Below are 6,693 nucleotides of genomic sequence, written 5' to 3' on the forward strand. Positions count from 1 at the left end.
TATATACTGTACAGTATATAGACGCGCACAGATTGTCCAAGCAATATCTCCGGACGGATGGGGAAGGTTGAATCTGTATATGTGTGTGTGCATGTGCGTGTGTATATCTATGTAAATATACTTTTTCAATATACTAATTTTTTTTTCTAATATACTAATTGGCCCTTCACTGCATAATTTCATGGTTTCGAAATTTTGCTTCTTGTATTTGTAGGGTAAATTCCATGCTGTTTAAGTGCATCATTTATGAATTTTGAGGTGATTAGTATCATTTTCCTATTTCGATATCACAAGAGGAAATTCATGGGACATGAAATGGAATTTCGATATTCCTAGTGGGGATTTAAGAAAGTCATTTTCCTAGATTCAACCAAATATTTTTTTCGGTATTTTGAAACAAGAATTAAATTGAATTGAAAAGTTTTAATCTAATGTGCCAACAATAAGTTTTAATTCTCTATAAAGTTCTTTCCATATTATGGAATTCTTGCATCAAAATATTTTATTTTAATGTGACAACAATAAGTTTTAATTCTCTATAAAGTTGTTTCCATATTATGTTATTCTACAATCTGTTATAAATGTTGATTCAACATTCTCAAATTATATCACGATAGTTTTCCATTTTACATAACATTTCATTTATTAGACCTGAAAATTCTTAGAAATATTTATGTTACCTGTGCAAAAATAGCCGGTTTACTGCTGATACAAAAAAAAGTTATTTTTCTTCACTCTAGGGGCTAACTACTCCACTTTAATTGGCTACCTTCCCTTTTGACTGGCCAGATAGATTACATTAGATCTCTCTCTCTCTCTCTCTCTCTCTCTCTCTCTCTCTCTCTCTCTCTCTCTAGTTACCAGCTTATTTCTCACTTACCTACACTTAAAAATTTGCATTAAAAAAAAAAACGGTAACTCTCTGGCAACATTCATTCCAGGATTTTTATCGTTTTACAAACGGATACAATGACGTAAAGGAGTGATATTACGGTCACCAATCCGTAAAAGATAACAACATTGTAAGGTAAAATTACGGTCGCTTGTATTTTATTGAAATACAGTTGAGAACTGTATATTTTTACTTTGAATTTCCGGTAAAAACTACGCATTTTCTCTACCAGTGTATATATATATATATATATATATATATATATATATATATATATATATATATATATATATACAAACATATATATATATATATATTTATATATATGTATATATATATATATATATATATATATATATATATATATATACCGAATATTATGGGCTCTTATGTACACATTCACCTCTTCCCACATACACCTGACAACATTAACATAACCGAAAAGTTGTTCTTCACGCAAGGGGTTAACTACTGCACTATAATTGTTCAGTGGCTACTTTGTACTTGGTAAGGGTAGAGGAGACTCTTTAGCTATGGTAAGCAGCTCTTCCAGGAGAAGGACACTCCAAAATTAAACTACTGGCTTATGTTAGAATAATCTTGCTTGAGGGTAAATTCAGGCACTATCGTGTTTCCTTATTTCTTTTTCTCACTGGGCTATTTTCCCTGTTTTAGCATTTGGACTTATAGCCCCCTGCTTTTCCAAGTGGAGTTGTAGCTTAGATGATAATAATAATGATAATGATAATGATAATGATAATAATCAAATAATAACAATAATAATAATAATAATAATGATAAAATTAATAATGATGATAAAACCAATAACAACAACAACAACAACAACAACAACGACAACGACAACGACAACGACAACGACACTGATAATGATAATGATAATGATAATGATAATGATAATGATAATAATAATAATAATAATAAAACCTTCCGATGTAAACGAATATGTAAAAGAAATTTTTTTATTAGAAACACACATTGTACTTAGGATTCCAATTAAGGTAGCGAGATCAAAAAACTATTTTTTTTTAAGCGGGAATACTTTTTCAACCACAAGGTGTAATAAAGATTATTTTGAATGTGTAAATTAATATTCCCACATTTTGTGTACATACACGTAGGAAATCATATCTATCAAGACACATTTTTCATATCTTGAAAACACCACTGAATTATAAAAGCCATTTTTTCTCAGTGAAATAATAAATGATAGTAATTGCGTTCGCCTAGTATTCGCATGTGAACAGATCGATCCCAGCCATAGGCCCGTGAGTTTAAGATGTTTCCTGGGTAGGTAGTAATAATAATAATAATAATGATAATAATAATAATAATAATAATAATAATACCCCTTTATTATTATTATTATTATTATTATTATTATTATTATTATTATTATTATTACTTACTTACTTACTTACTTACTAGCTACAACCCTAGTTGGAAAAGCAGGATACTAAAGTCCATTTCTTTTAGCAAGGCATATTTGCACAGACTCGCAGGGGTGCCCTTTTAACTCGGAAAAGTTTCCTGATCGCTGATTGGTTGGACAAGATAATTCAAACCAATCAGCGATCAGGAAACTTTTCCGAGCTAAAAGGGCACCGCTGCGAGGTGGTGCAAATCTGCCTCGCTAAAAGAAATGGACTATATAGGCCCAGAGGCTCCAACAGGAAATATAGCCCAGTGAGGAAAGGAAACAAGGAAAAATAAAATGTTTTAAGAAGATTAACATTAAAATAAATATCTCCTACAAACACTATAAAAACTTTAACATAACAAGAGGAAGAGAAATTAGATAGAACAGTGTGCCCGAGTGTACCCTCAAGCAAGAGAACTCTAACCCAAGACAGTGGAAGACCATGGAACAGAGGCTATGGCACTACCCTAGACTAGAGTACAATGGTTTGATTTTGGAGTGTCTTTCTCCTAGAAGAGCTGCTTACCATAGCTAAAGAATCTCTCGTACCCTTACCAAGAGGACAGTGGCCACTGAACAATTACAGTGCTGTAAGAAGAATTGTTTGGTAATCTGTGTTGTCAAGTGTATGAGGACAGAAGAGGATGTGTAAGAAATAGGCCAGACTATTTGGTGTATGTGTAGGCAATTGGAAAATGGGCCGTAACCAAAGCGAAGGATCCAATGTAGTAACGTCTGCCCAGTCAAAGGACGCAATTACTCTCTAGCGGTAGTACCTCAACGGGTTGCTGGTACCCTAGCCAACCTACTACCTACAATGTTTCTTCAAACAGTATTCTGGAGAATGTATTTATGCTTAATTGCTTTTAGGATGTTTGTACTGTAGGCTAACATGTTCATAATATACTATAATATAATATAATATAATACAATATAATAAAATATCAAATATAAAATATGATAATCTATATAATTTTTATGAAATTTCTATGTGAAAAAAAAATTATAATCTATATAAAATATATAATAAAATCTAATAGAATATAAAAAATATAATGTAACAAAATATAATAAAATATAATACAATAAAATATAAATATAATAGAATAAATATAAAATATAATAATCTATATAATCTATAAAAAAATTTATACTGTTCAACGAACAATATACACTGATTCCAGCACACCAGTGTAAAAAATTATGATCTATATAATATCTAAAATAAAAGAATAATAAAATATAATAAAACATAATAAAATATAAAATATAGTAATCTATATATTTTTCATAAAATCTCTATACGGTTTTACGAAATATATAAATCGATTTCAGCAGCACCAGTGAAAAAAAAAATTATAATCTATATAAAAATATAATAAAATAATAAAATATGATAAAACATAATAAAATATCAACTATAAAATATAATAATCTATATAATTTGTATAAAATCTCTATACGGTTCAACGAAATCTATACATCGATTTCAGCAGGACCTGTGAAAATGAAATTATAATTTATAAAAAAATAAAATATAATAAAATATAATAAAATATAATAATCTGTATAATTTTTATAAAATCTCTATACGGTTCAACGAAATCTATACATCGAATTCAGCAGCATCTGTGAAAAAAAAATATAATCTATATAAAAAATATGATAAAATAATAAAACAATAAAATATGATATAACATAATAAAATATCAACTATAAAATATAATAATCTATATAATTTGTATAAAATTTCTATACTATTCAACGAAATCTATACATCGATTTCAGCAGCACCACCTGTGAAAATATGTATCATTATTGAAGAAATATTAGGAAATACATTCTACTGTACGTGATTGAGGAAGGCAATTTTTCCCTAAAGTATGGCTTGCACGAGGATATTGCTTGTTGATTTTTCCCCTAAATCTTGTTTTCATTTCCGTTTTCATTTCCAGAGCATATTTTTCCCCCAATCGTTCCATTGGTTTCTGAGAGTAAGCGGGGAAAACGTTCGGTTTCAAAGGCCGTGTTGCCACGTAGATTTTTGGTTCCTTTTTCGATTTCAATTTCTAAATTCTTTGTTTTTCGCTTCGAAGTTTAAATTTCAAAAACGCCCCATTTTTCGCTTCAAACTTCGTTTCAAAAAACGCTTTATTTTTGGCTTCATACTTAAAATTTCAAAAAACGTTTTAAATACATACAGTATATATATATATGTATATATATATATATATATTATATATATATATATATATATATATATATATGTGTGTATTATATATATATATATATATATATATATATATATATGTATTTATATATATGTATGTATATATATATATATATATATATATATATATATATATATATACATACATACATACATACATATATATATATATATATACATACATATATATATATATATATATATACATACATATATATATATACATATACATATATATATACATATACATATATATATATATATATATATATATATATATATATATATAAACACACAGGCCGGCCAAAGGAAATAAAGTTATAGACCCAAAACAATTACACGAACATTTTGCTCCATTGCAAACTTACTCTTAGCTGTTATGTGTAGCACCTAAACTTAAAATAAAAAAAAAGTTTTGAATTCAGTAATTTTATAACGAAGAGGAGGAACTCGTGAAAATACGAAATTCTATTTCCTGTACCAACCGTGTGTCACACAATTGATCATAATTATTTTGTATATATTATGCTTGTATCTGCGCTCTTCCCTTGCACTAAAAAGAACCTGAATGATCATGTCTCCGGTTTTGCTCTGTAACATTGTCTGTCTCTCGAACAGGTTATGTCCTGTTGCCTTGAGGTTTTGTATATAAAGAAGAGTGTTCCTTAATAAACAACTCAGTTGATTGCATCCTGCCTTTGAGTTCACAACCCTCACTCGGCACCGTCACATTCCTAAGAAACTGTCAATATCCTTTCAAGTGTACTAACTCTAAGAACCAATATTAAAACTTTACCTCTAAAAACGAATAAGTTATATATATATATATATATATATATATATATATATATATATATATATATATATATATATATATATATATATATAAATTCATAAACTTACATATATATATTTATATATATGTATATATGTACATATGTATATTCTTTGCATATATATAAATACATACTGTATATATATATATATATATATATATATATATATATATATGCAAAGAATAATAATAGGAATAACACTATGAGACAGAAAAAGAAGTAACATGGATACGAGAGCAAAGTAAAGTAGAGGATATTTTAACAAAAAGTAAAAAAAAAAAAAAGAGAAATGGACATGGACAGGACATGTAATGAGAATGGTAGACAATAGATGGACATTAATGATAACAGAATGGATCCCTATAGATTGCAAAAGAAGCAGAGAAGGACGAGAAAACGATGGAATAACGAACTAAGAAAGTTTTCGGGTGTGGACTGGCTTAGGAAAATCATAAACAGACGGAAGTGGAAGGACATGTCTGAGGCTCTTGTTCTGCAGAAGACTAGCAACGTATAATGATGATGATGATGATGATGATATGATACATATACATTATATATAGATATATATATATATATATATATATATATTATATATATATATATATATTATATATATATACATACATATATATATACAGTATATATATATATATATATATATATATATATATATATATATATATATATATATATATATATATATATAATCTTGTAATATCTGCCACCTCACCATCCTTGTAAGCTAACTATTGGGGATTTATGGGAGCCTATAAATCTACCTTCTGAATCATCAGCAGCCATTGCCTGGCCCTCCCTGGTCCTAACTTGGGTGGAGAGGCGACTTGAGCACTGATCATATGCAAGGTATTGTTCTGCTATCTAGGGCAATGTCACTTTCCCTTGTCTCTGCCATTTATAAACCGCCTTTAAAACCTTTAAAACAAAACCTGAGATCCAGTAACGACAACCTGGAAAAGCAAATATCTCATAACTCCCTGGAATCTCTATGGAAATGAGTACGTAAAAAGTTGAAGAATCCTAAAAAAAAAAAAAAAAAAAAAAAAAAAAAAATCCTACACCTTTTATCCTTTCCGCTCTCTTAAATCTCCCTATATCCCTCGCCTCGCTTTAATCCTCGCCGTAGATTATCCCTATAATGGTTATCAAACAAACTCTAAATCTATGGTTTGAATTTTCCCCCTCAGACACTCTTGTCCCAGAATCTCTCGCCTAGAAGGGGTATTGTATTTTTTTTTCCATTAACACAGTGTGAAATCATCTAGAATTCCGAATC

This window comes from Palaemon carinicauda, chromosome 39 (assembly GCF_036898095.1).
Source record: "Palaemon carinicauda isolate YSFRI2023 chromosome 39, ASM3689809v2, whole genome shotgun sequence".
NCBI lineage: Eukaryota > Metazoa > Arthropoda > Malacostraca > Decapoda > Palaemonidae > Palaemon > Palaemon carinicauda.